The following is a 12,283-nucleotide window of genomic DNA, read 5'->3' as shown; positions in this document are numbered from 1 at the left end:
GGTGCTACTGCCTGTCAGTGTGACAGGTACAGTAACCGACAGCAGCAGCAGGGAGACAGGCGCAGCAATAAGGATGCAGAGCAGGGAGAGCGCTTCTCCAGCCTAGTGCCTACCTGCTCTGCATCTCTTTGTGCTGAGCGAGTAACGCCATGCCTGTGTGCCTGTGTGGCTATATATACAACACTCTGGAAAACGGCAAATTACACTGCCCTTCAAACAGAACTTGTGCTAATACTTTATCAGAACAGCTTTCCATCATCTTCCAGACATCTGTAATACCTTACATGCGTGACACACAAGCCCACATAGTCACACATATGCACACACATGTTACATCACCTCCAGCACTGAATCAGGAAAAGTTAAATGTTAAAGCAACTGAACAATAGTGTGCACCAGGGATGTGCGGTGAGCTTAATGGGTCAGGAGGCACTGGCTAGCACAAAAACGGAAAGGTTTTTGATCCTGCACCGCTAGATTAAAGATACGTATAAATATGTATGCCACAAAGTGGACAGTAGTGCTAAGTAGTAGCAATAATATCAGTCCGTGTGGCGGTGCGCCCGGAGTCAAAGAGAAGGGAGAATGTACATATGCAGAAGAAAAAGTATGACTCTTGTTTGGGCGCACTCTTGTTTTAACTATTAGTTGAGTAAATTAATATAGGAGTAATACCAGTGTGATAATTGTTTCTACTCTTTGAAGTACATGAGGGTTGGACACGACAGGTTGGAGATGGAATAGGTGTTGAATGGTCAACTGGAGACAACGGTCTCATGTATGAATGTTCAGATCTTAATATTCCTAGATAATTGCATGTCGGAAGTTGGCTATGGACTGAGCCACTTCCCTCTGCCCAAGATCTGTACAAACTGGGTTTGTATTAATGCAGCCCTGATTGGGTTACGATCGTGAAGTGGGAGAACCCATACACTTGGTAACACTTCTAAACAATTGCCTGGGTGAAGCAGAAGAAAGAAGAAGTGAGAAAATATAGTGTAAGTGGTGATACTGCTGTTGGTATCTTGTCTACAGGAAGGGGAGTTTCCTACTTCACTGGGTATTCCCTAGTGGTCGCCCATCTAGGTACTGACTCAGCCCACCTGCGTTTAGCTTCCAAGATCGGACGAGATTGGGCGTGAACGCAGGGGTATGGTCGTAGGAAGGTTCAAACCTTAGTACCAATGAGAGTGCACCGAAATGGGAGGATTATATCCGCCTAGGAAAGATGAATGTTGGAAATGCGTGCTGGGACAGAAAGAATGAGAAAGAAGAGATACCAGAAGGTGAAAAGTTGAAAAAAAGAGAAAAAAAGAAAAAAAATGTGTGAATCTGCTGTCCACGTTAGACCGAGGAAGCGTATCTCCTGTGGGGACACGCTCCTCTGAATCGTGGATGAGAGTTCACAGAAGGAAGAACAGTAGGAGGAGACAAGGAGAGAAGAGGAGGCAAAAGAGGAGAAGGGTCCCTGGGGGGTTGCCTCAGGTGTGTGACTACTGGCAGAACCTGGTCCAACAACACAGTGCCAGGTGTTAGAAAGCAGATAGCCACCAGAGATGGAAAAGCATATCTCATAGCAATTATAAAGATACTGGTTGCGTATCTTGTTAGTGATACACTTTAGATTCCTATGCTAGACAGTTCAATAGGCCAATTTATGCCGAGCCCCAGAACCTTGGATTACATGGGTAATATAAGCAAAGTGTCCCAATCAGGACAGGACTCACTGGTTGGCACAGGGTTGAACCTGAGGCTGGGGAGAGATGTCTCTGAATATTTCTCTCAGAGGGGAGGAGACTTCACGAGCGCATCCGATGCACAATTGGGGATAACCTATAGCAGAGTAGTTGTAGAATCACAACATACCTTTCTTATTGATTTTTGGATGTGGGAGATGAGTGTTAAATATTGTATTGAGGCTGAAGGCACCAATAATGTGTCTATAACAATTCCTGTTCTAAAGCACGGGTGCTAGATCTTAGCAATAGATATGGTGCAACACTGATCAGCATCCCCACTCCAAGTATCAAAGAGGTCAAGTGCTTACAGGGATGCAGGAAAAATGTGTGTATCTCGTTAATAGTGCACTTGAGATATATATAGCAATCAACAGTGTCACATATCAGGACATGTCTCTAATAATAATATAGAGCTATACCTGAGGCAAAATACAATGGAGTGAGATGAAATGACACGAGAGTATGCTGCACACAATTTGAAATTACCAAGGGCAGGGTGCACACAGGATAATACCGTACCTATACCTGTTTTTACTTGGGTATGAGAGAGAAGCTGTGGAAATTTGTGCTAGGGCAGGAGGCACCAGTTTAAGGTTTGGAGCAATTGCTGCGCTATAGTAACGGTGCTTACCCTTAGTAATGAGTATAATACAACAACAATCACCTCTCCAAGTGTAAGGCAGGTTAGGTGTATGTAGGAATACAGAAAAGGGGTCACAACGTACCTATCCTAATTTTGCTTGGGTGAAAAAGAAAAGTTGTGGCAATTTATGCTAAGGCTGGAGGCACCAGTTCCATAACTGGGAGCAAATTTCTGCACTAAAGCAAAAGTGCTTGGTCTTAGCAATAAGTATAATACAACAAGAATTAACGTCACCCCTCGAAGTATCAGACAGGTTAGTTGCTTGTAGGATTGCAGGAAAACGCGTTTCACCCGGTCTCGGGCTTGTTCACTTCCATCCTGAATAGCTGCCTGTATTCAGGATGGAAGTGAACAAGCCCGAGACCGGGTGAAACGCGTTTTCCTGCAATCCTACAAGCAACTAACCTGTCTGATACTTCGAGGGGTGACGTTAATTCTTGTTGTATTATACTTATTGCTAAGACCAAGCACTTTTGCTTTAGTGCAGAAATTTGCTCCCAGTTATGGAACTGGTGCCTCCAGCCTTAGCATAAATTGCCACAACTTTTCTTTTTCACCCAAGCAAAATTAGGATAGGTACGTTGTGACCCCTTTTCTGTATTCCTACATACACCTAACCTGCCTTACACTTGGAGAGGTGATTGTTGTTGTATTATACTCATTACTAAGGGTAAGCACCGTTACTATAGCGCAGCAATTGCTCCAAACCTTAAACTGGTGCCTCCTGCCCTAGCACAAATTTCCACAGCTTCTCTCTCATACCCAAGTAAAAACAGGTATAGGTGCGGTATTATCCTGTGTGCACCCTGCCCTTGGTAATTTCAAATTGTGTGCAGCATACTCTCGTGTCATTTCATCTCACTCCATTGTATTTTGCCTCAGGTATAGCTCTATATTATTATTAGAGACATGTCCTGATATGTGACACTGTTGATTGCTATATATATCTCAAGTGCACTATTAACGAGATACACACATTTTTCCTGCATCCCTGTAAGCACTTGACCTCTTTGATACTTGGAGTGGGGATGCTGATCAGTGTTGCACCATATCTATTGCTAAGATCTAGCACCCGTGCTTTAGAACAGGAATTGTTATAGACACATTATTGGTGCCTTCAGCCTCAATACAATATTTAACACTCATCTCCCACATCCAAAAATCAATAAGAAAGGTATGTTGTGATTCTACAACTACTCTGCTATAGGTTATCCCCAATTGTGCATCGGATGCGCTCGTGAAGTCTCCTCCCCTCTGAGAGAAATATTCAGAGACATCTCTCCCCAGCCTCAGGTTCAACCCTGTGCCAACCAGTGAGTCCTGTCCTAATTGGGACACTTTGCTTATATTACCCATGTAATCCAAGGTTCTGGGGCTCGGCATAAATTGGCCTATTGAACTGTCTAGCATAGGAATCTAAAGTGTATCACTAACAAGATACGCAACCAGTATCTTTATAATTGCTATGAGATATGCTTTTCCATCTCTGGTGGCTATCTGCTTTCTAACACCTGGCACTGTGTTGTTGGACCAGGTTCTGGCAGTAGTCACACACCTGAGGCAACCCCCCAGGGACCCTTCTCCTCTTTTGCCTCCTCTTCTCTCCTTGTCTCCTCCTACTGTTCTTCCTTCTGTGAACTCTCATCCACGATTCAGAGGAGCGTGTCCCCACAGGAGATACGCTTCCTCGGTCTAACGTGGACAGCAGATTCACACATTTTTTTATTTTTTTCAACTTTTTACCTTCTGGTATCTCTTCTTTCTCATTCTTTCTGTCCCAGCACGCATTTCCAACATTCATCTTTCCTAGGCGGATATAATCTCCCATTTCGGTGCACTCTCATTGGTACTAAGGTTTGAACCTTCCTACGACCATACCCCTGCGTTCACGCCCAATCTCGTCCGATCTTGGAAGCTAAACGCAGGTGGGCTGAGTCAGTACCTAGATGGGCGACCACTAGGGAATACCCAGTGAAGTAGGAAACTCCCCTTCCTGTAGACAAGATACCAACAGCAGTATCACCACTTACACTATATTTTCTCACTTCTTCTTTCTTCTGCTTCACCCAGGCAATTGTTTAGAAGTGTTACCAAGTGTATGGGTTCTCCCACTTCACGATCGTAACCCAATCAGGGCTGCATTAATACAAACCCAGTTTGTACAGATCTTGGGCAGAGGGAAGTGGCTCAGTCCATAGCCAACTTCCGACATGCAATTATCTAGGAATATTAAGATCTGAACATTCATACATGAGACCGTTGTCTCCAGTTGACCATTCAACACCTATTCCATCTCCAACCTGTCGTGTCCAACCCTCATGTACTTCAAAGAGTAGAAACAATTATCACACTGGTATTACTCCTATATTAATTTACTCAACTAATAGTTAAAACAAGAGTGCGCCCAAACAAGAGTCATACTTTTTCTTCTGCATATGTACATAGGCACTGGCTAGCCCCAGATCCAGATTTACACACAATATATGAGCCAAATGGTACATCTGGGCATTATACATAGATGCAGCAGTATAAACTTCTGGAAATTTGGTAAGTTTTGATCAGAGCTGTGCAAAAAAGATAGGCACCTGCCATAGACTTTTTACTCCAGAGGTATGGCTATAAAAATTGATTAGACTAATACAAAGAAGATATTTATAACAAATTCTTTGTATTTTTCATATACTTTATATAGTCCAAACTATAACACAAACGTTAGTATGACAGGAAAGTCTCTGCCTCACCTGCCTCACCCCACCGCATGTCACTGTAAGCACTGACACAGACAGGCAGGGGTCATAACGTGGTTAATAATATTACTGCTTACAAGCACATAATTAAGTGGAAAATGTTTATTTTTTTCACAACTCCCTCCACTCGATATCTTAATCTGGAAATGCCAAATGAGTTTAAAAAATAAATTAAACATGACTGGTTCCTTCTTTTATGGCCAATAAATTGATGGGCCTGAAAACTTAATACTGTATATGAATTCATTGTAGTTTATTTGAAGTTAAGGTTTTATACTGCCACCTTATGGGCATTTGTAAAACTACTTTACAAATCAATTCCTGCAAATTTGGAACCCTTGAAGAAAGTGTCCAACATGAATTTCTCTATGCACAGACCTTAAGGCCATGTTAAACAGTGCAAATATAGCCCCACTGGAACATTTACGAGTTGTTCTCCAGCAGCAAAGAGTTCATGTTAACTTGAATAGCTTTCAAAAGTCTGCTATGAAGGGTACAGTAGCTCCAGGATACCTTCTTAAAGGATAACTATTGTCCCTGTGAGATTCTGTCCCAGCGGTGTAATACCCCTTTAACACGGAAATGCTGAGTCTAGCAGGGGTCACTGAACATGGGTTTCAAACCCATTTACACCACAACCTAGACACAGCTCATTGTCTGTGCTTCTCTTCTGCTGACGCTTGGAGTTGACATCATCTCCAAGTGCCGGTGAGCTGGCTGTCCATAGAGTTTGAACAGGACCCGGGTCGGTTACCCTTTCACACAGCCCCGTAACCCAGGTTCTTCCCAGGATCAACCCGGGTAGCAACCCAAATTGGATTGGTTACTGGACCCTGATATTTTTAGGGACCCTTACACAGTTATAACCCGAGTCAAAGCAGTTGTCAAGAATCAGCATTTAGTGATGTCTCACTTACCGGCGCGCTGGTGTGCAGGACTCCGGAGGTCACGGCCCCAGTTTGTGGCTGTATGAACATCCTGTCTGCAGAGCGCAGTATCCACTATTGTGGTGTCAAAGTCAGAAAAATATCACGATGCACACTGCCATATTTGCACCTCATACAGGTCCGCGCTGCGCATGCGTGCGCTCTCCCGTGCGTGCGCATACTCGCTGTTGCGGGCACCCGCGGGCGCGCAGTATGTGCATTTACGGTAGAGTTTATGTGTTCGTAGCGTGCGACTCAATCGTTACATATTTTCACCGCATATACTCGAGTATAAGCCGACTTTTTCAGCACTTTTTTTTGTGCTGAAAAAGCCACCTCGGCTTATACTCGAGTCAGTGACAGGCAGAGGCAGAGCAGTGTGAAGGAGGGACACGAAGCGCACAGTGCGCGGCTCTCCTGTGTCCCTCCTGCATCTCCGGCGGCAGCAGCGGCGGTTCTATTACAGGAAGTACCCGTTCGTGACCTCTGATCACGAACCGGCACTTCCTTTAATAGACCTGCCGCGGCCGCCGAAGATGCAGGAGGGACACAGGAGAGGCGCGTGCTGTGCGCTTCGTGTCCCTCCAGAAGACAGCGCGGGATCGACGGAGGGGTAAGTAACAACACTGTGGGGCATACCTGGCACTTGGGGAGGGAGCATATCTGGCAGCATGAGGGGGTATACGTGGCAGCATGAGGGGACGTATCTGGCAGCATGAGGGGGCATATGTGGCATCATAAGGGGACATATCTGGCAGCATGAGGGGACATATCTGGCAGCATGAGGGGACATATCTGGCAGCATGAGGGGGCAATATCTGGCAGCATGAGGGGTATTGCAGCATGAGGGGGCAATATCTGGCAGCATGAGGGGGCAATATCTGGCAGCATGAGGGGGCATATGTGGCAGCATGAGGGGACGTATCTGGCAGCATGAGGGGACGTATCTGGCAGCATGAGGGGACATATCTGGCAGCATGAGGGGACATATCTGGCAGCATGAGGGGGCATATCTGGCAGCATGAGGAGGCATATGTGGCAGCATGAGGGGACATATCTGGCAGCATGAGGGGGCATATGTGGCAGCATGAGGGGCATATGTGGCAGCATGAGGGGCATATGTGGCAGCATGAGGGGCATATGTGGCAGCATGAGGGACATATGTGGCAGCATGAGGGACATATGTGGCAGCATGAGGGCATATCTGGCACATCAGGCACTGTGGGGCATATCTGGCACTGTGGGCATATCTGGCAGTGTGGGGGCATATCTGGCAGTGTGGGGGCATATCTGGCAGTGTGGGGGCATATCTGGCACTGTGGGGGCATATCTGGCAGTATGAGGGCATATCTGGCACTGAGGGCTGTGTACGGCTAGAGCTGCATTTCCCACCCTAGGCTTATACTCGAGTCAATAAGTTTTCCCAGGTTTTTGTGGTAGAATTAGGTGCCTCGGCTTATATTCGGGTCGACTTATACTCGAGTATATACGGTATATAATGTATTTTGTAGATCATGGTCCCTTTGATAGAATCTGAAAGTTTAGTTAATGTAGCATGTTCGTGGACAGAGAAATCCCCCTTTGTTTGATACGAAGGGTCAGACAGGAGTAATACAGTGGTGTTTAGTATCCATCGGAAGAGTATTTAATTAGCAATATTCCGGTGTTGGTTTGAAGCGGATTAATCGCTCGTGCGAATAGTTATGGACATAAGAAGTTTATGTCCATTTACTATTATTTGCACTTACTTATCCATGCGGCGGGAAACCTAGTTTCCCACCCACCTGAGCAGTTGGAAATTGTCACAGCCCACCTGTATGAATCAACCTATGACCTTTTGTTATAATGCGAGGAGGAATTCCTGTGTCCAATGAACAATGAGATTGTAGGGACCATTGAATTGTATTGTGTGTGGGGCATAAATAGACAAGCCGATCACATCCAGCTCACTCTTCAACGGTTCTCATTGCTGAAAATCGGGAGCTGGATGTCCAGAGGCGCATGCGATCGTTCCCCTTGTGCGTAAGTTTTCTCCGCAATCATATTGTCTTTCTTGTTATTATGGGCCATATCTCTCTCTCTCTCTCTTCTCTTTCTCTCGTATTCTCTTAAACGTAATAGTATTGTATTGTATTTCATGTGTAGTTACCTGGTTAGTTAGTCTATGTTATATTGTAGTGTGTGACTTGTACTGTATTATTTCTTTTTGCAAGTATAACATTCATATAAGGCGTTAGACCCTAAGCACGGTATCTGTGTATTTCTTATAGTGTTAAGTATTCACAGAGCGTCGGTGACGCTCAAACAGCTTTTAAGTTATTAAGGTTACACTGTGTTGCATCTACACCCTATCTCTACACTAAGGTTTTACTGCATATTACATTGTTTATGGTTTAGATTTAAAGGTTTAACATTGTGAGCGTCTGCGCCGCTCGTGATCTCCTCGTGGTCTCGAGCGTCCGCTACGCTGATAGCGTAGCATTACGGTAGTCGCTCACCTATAAGTGTGCCCGAAACCAACAGCGTATTCTCGCGAGCGTTTGTGTCGCTCGAGCGGCCCGCTCCCGATACAGCGTCCGCTACGCTATAGCGAATCATTACGTTAGTCGGCAGCCAATAGCGTGCCTGCCTGTGATCTCTTGGCCGTGAGCGAACGTGACGCTTGAGCGTCTCGACTACGGCTAAGCGATTGTTACGCAACGAGCGTACCCTTACGGTACTCCATACGTAAATAGCGTACAGTGTTCTTAGACCTCAACAAAGGGTTTTATATAAGATAAATATTTAGCTTTATCAATTGGCGGCTCGTCCTGTCCTTCACATATCTCTGCTAGGTAATTTCAGCAGACATTATCCATCAGCAAAGGGCGGGAGATCATATTCTTCGCAGTGCTGACGGGATAAGCGTCTGCTTCGCTTAGTAAAGGGTGCTGAAGGAATCCGGAACCGGAGGTAAGAACAACACACTAGTGTCTTTTAAAACTGTTTATTTCTGTCTTGCGTACACACGCACATATCTGCATTTCTTTTTCATTCGTGTATTTTCATATCACTCTCCTGTTTGCCATTTTATAATTGATAAAACGTGCTAAGAGAGATTTGTCGCTATTTCATAGTATAAAGTGTAAAAGTAATGCGTTAAGGGATAAAGTGTAAAGCACACGCAGCTCTACCTAAAGGTACAAGGAGAGATTGGTGTGGGGTTCAGTAGAGGATCGAGGATCATCTACATTGATAAACGTGTTAGTTGTGTTACGGTGGACATTGGTTTTGTGTACACGTGTCTCTAACAAAGGGCTGAGACTCGCGTACGCAAAGGCCGACGCACGCAGCGTAAATTACGCAACGGAGCGTCTGGGTACGCCCACGTAACTCAAGTCACACGATAGTGTTGATTTTCAACAGGCGATAAATAGCGCAACAGGCGATAAATAGCGCAACAGGCGATAAATAGCGCAAATCTATTTTAAATCCGAAATTTAAATTAACAGATCCTTCTCCAAATTTACAACACATCTGGTCTAAAGAAAAATTTCTGCGCAGAAATAGAAATAGAAACAAAAGTGTACATGTGATGAGTGAGTGTTTTTAAGTTTTACAATTTTGGGGATTGAACCACAGAAATCACCGAGTTCTCGTGAAGTACATACGTGTAAGTGACATACATGGTGGCTAGGGAGGCATCCCTGGTTAAACATATATAAAGAGCATTAGAGTGTAGCAGACCAGGAGGTCATACTGTAACAGACCAGGAGGTCAGACCAGGAGGTCGCAAACAGACCAGGAGGTCCAGGTACAGCAGACAAGGAAGTCCGCTATAGAGACAAGGCACAACACCAAGAAGGGTTGGTGCAACACCCATATAGGCCATAAAGCTCAGGCTGAAGGAATTCGCAGCTGCCGAATGTCGATTCCACTGGTCGCTCCGTACATAAGATTAGTTGCTTATGTGCTGAACGACTGTACCGCACGTAATTGTGTACATTAGTTAGTAACCTGACCAGTACCATTTGTGTACAAACCCGGTCATAAACGCTATTTGTACATTCTAACGTGATTTGTGTAATTTTTTATTTTATCAAAAAGGGAAGTTCTCTGGTCACTCAGGAATTATCCGACAACCCCACCTTTACTGGAAAGGGTCAATGCTCTGCGGATCACACCCACATGTTCCAGTAAACGAAGGTTAATAGGGGCCCTGGGTCGAGTACGCCAGCACTATATCAGTGTGTGGGCATATTGGTCGGCGTGGGCGAGTGAGTGAGGTGCTCGGTAAACTTCACCGTCAACCTATCGTGAATATTTTGGTTTTTTGTAAGGGTTCGCTGAAGACCCTGATATAAAGGTCAGAGGTAGAGCAAGCAACACCTGCAAATTATGGGGGCCAGTTGTTCAGGAAGGGGGCGATCAACCTCGGTTCGGGTTGATTCTGTAAACCGACCAGTCGGGTCGGCAAGGTATGTAATGTGTGAAAAATACGGAAGGCACACAGAAATTTTATGTGATGAATGGGAGAAAATGACTGTACATGACGGGGAGAAATTCCCAAGAGTAGGTAGCTTCAGCCCAGAAGTGTTAATGAATTTAAGGAGAAGGATATGTCTCATTAAATCAGCAAAGAGACGAATCCAACATTATGATTATTTGCAGCTATGGCAACAGGAGGGTGAAATACAGAGAGGATTGGCTCAGGCGGCGGGATCTGGCCCTATCAGGAAACTGATAGCCACGGCCCCGCCGCCACCATACATATCAGGAGAGAAATTGGTTGCGGAGAATGACGCATCAGGGGGTAACAAACAGGCACTTAGCAACTGTATAAATGTTAAGGATAATGTTAATAAGTTAACCCATGCAAGTATTAACCCGTGCAAGTTGTACCCTGTTTTGAACTTTCCCCAGGAGTGTGATCAAGAGGACGAATCGGCAACAATATCGGCGCTCTCTCTAGCAGCCACTATATCAGAAACGACAGTAGGCACGGCCCAACCCATAAGACTAGTAACAAAGCCCCCTAGCGGAGGGACAGGTGAGGTCGTATCAACGGGTAAGCACGGCACCATACACTATGCTGAGACTATTTCACCACAGGCTGTAGAACCTACACAGAATGATGTTGTTAGAATTAATCCTGTTAAGGTAATAGTAGTGCCAAATGGGAAAACGGACACTTCAGGAGTCACTCCTGTTAGGAACATTGCCATGTACAGCCCGTTTTCCCGAATGGAATTAAGGACCATAGTGTCTGAATTCCCTGACCCCAGAAAAGACTTAGTTGCTAGCCAGAAATACATCAGAGACCTAGGGAACACTTTAGAGCCCAATAACAAAGACTGGCAGATATTGCTGAGGGCATGTTTACCCTCCAATGTTGACGCAGCTCAATTCTTAGCTGACTGTGGACTGGATCAGGATGTACCTCTTACAGATGTGTACAACAAAGATAATGTAAAAAGGATAAATTTACAGTTAAAGGAGTATTTCCCAGCTGTAGCCAAATGGAATAGAATTTTTTCCATTAAACAAAAAGAGTCAGAAACAGCTGCTGATTATTTTCACCGGGCATTATTAGAAATGGCAAAATACACTGGCATAGAGGACATTAGGACCAATGCAAATCATCAAGAAGTAGCAGTATCTGTGCTAATGGATGGTTTAAAAGAAGCATTAAAGACAAGGGTACAGACCACGCAACCATGTTGGCGAGGTCTGTCAGTGGCTACTTTGAGAGAGGCTGCTATTGATCACGACCGGAATATCACCAGACACAGGGAGTCACAAGGTGATAAGTTAATGACCGTAAGTATACAGGCCCTGACCACAAAGCAGCCTTTGTATAGATCACCAAACCCTGTGGGTAAGTCAAATGTGGTAACATGTTATTTTTGTCATAAACAGGGACACATAGCACGAGACTGTAGAGCGAAAAATTCACAAAGATCATACCAACCCCCTAGACAACGACATGACACACGAAATTGGGATCAGGGTCCACAGAGACGGAGTTATGAGCCACATACAGGGGAAACAAAAAGATATCCCCCAAAAGGAGACTGGCAAACTCCTGGCAGTTCCCATTTAACCCCTTCACAAGTAGTTGCTGCCAGCGGGATTCAGGGAGGTCACCATACCCAATAGGGGTGTGGCCATACCTGGAATCTGCAGCCAGTAAAATTGATTGCAAATCTTGGAAGTGAACCCGAAATTGCAATCAATGTAGCTGGTAAA

The 12,283-nt window shown here is 45.0% G+C and overlaps 2 pseudogenes; one reads left to right on the top strand and one right to left on the bottom strand.

Moving 5' to 3' along the window:
• Positions 1 to 1,045: 1,045 nt before the first annotated feature.
• LOC134931563 (5S ribosomal RNA) lies at positions 1,046 to 1,164 on the bottom strand (annotated as a pseudogene).
• A 3,082-nt stretch (positions 1,165 to 4,246) lies between these two features.
• Positions 4,247 to 4,365, top strand: LOC134931562 (5S ribosomal RNA; annotated as a pseudogene).
• The last annotated feature ends 7,918 nt before the right edge of the window (positions 4,366 to 12,283 follow it).

This window comes from Pseudophryne corroboree, chromosome 5 (assembly GCF_028390025.1).
Source record: "Pseudophryne corroboree isolate aPseCor3 chromosome 5, aPseCor3.hap2, whole genome shotgun sequence".
Taxonomy (NCBI): Eukaryota; Metazoa; Chordata; class Amphibia; order Anura; family Myobatrachidae; genus Pseudophryne; species Pseudophryne corroboree.
The sequence above is the reverse complement of the archived record's forward strand: the minus strand, read 5'-3'. Positions and strand labels throughout refer to the sequence as shown.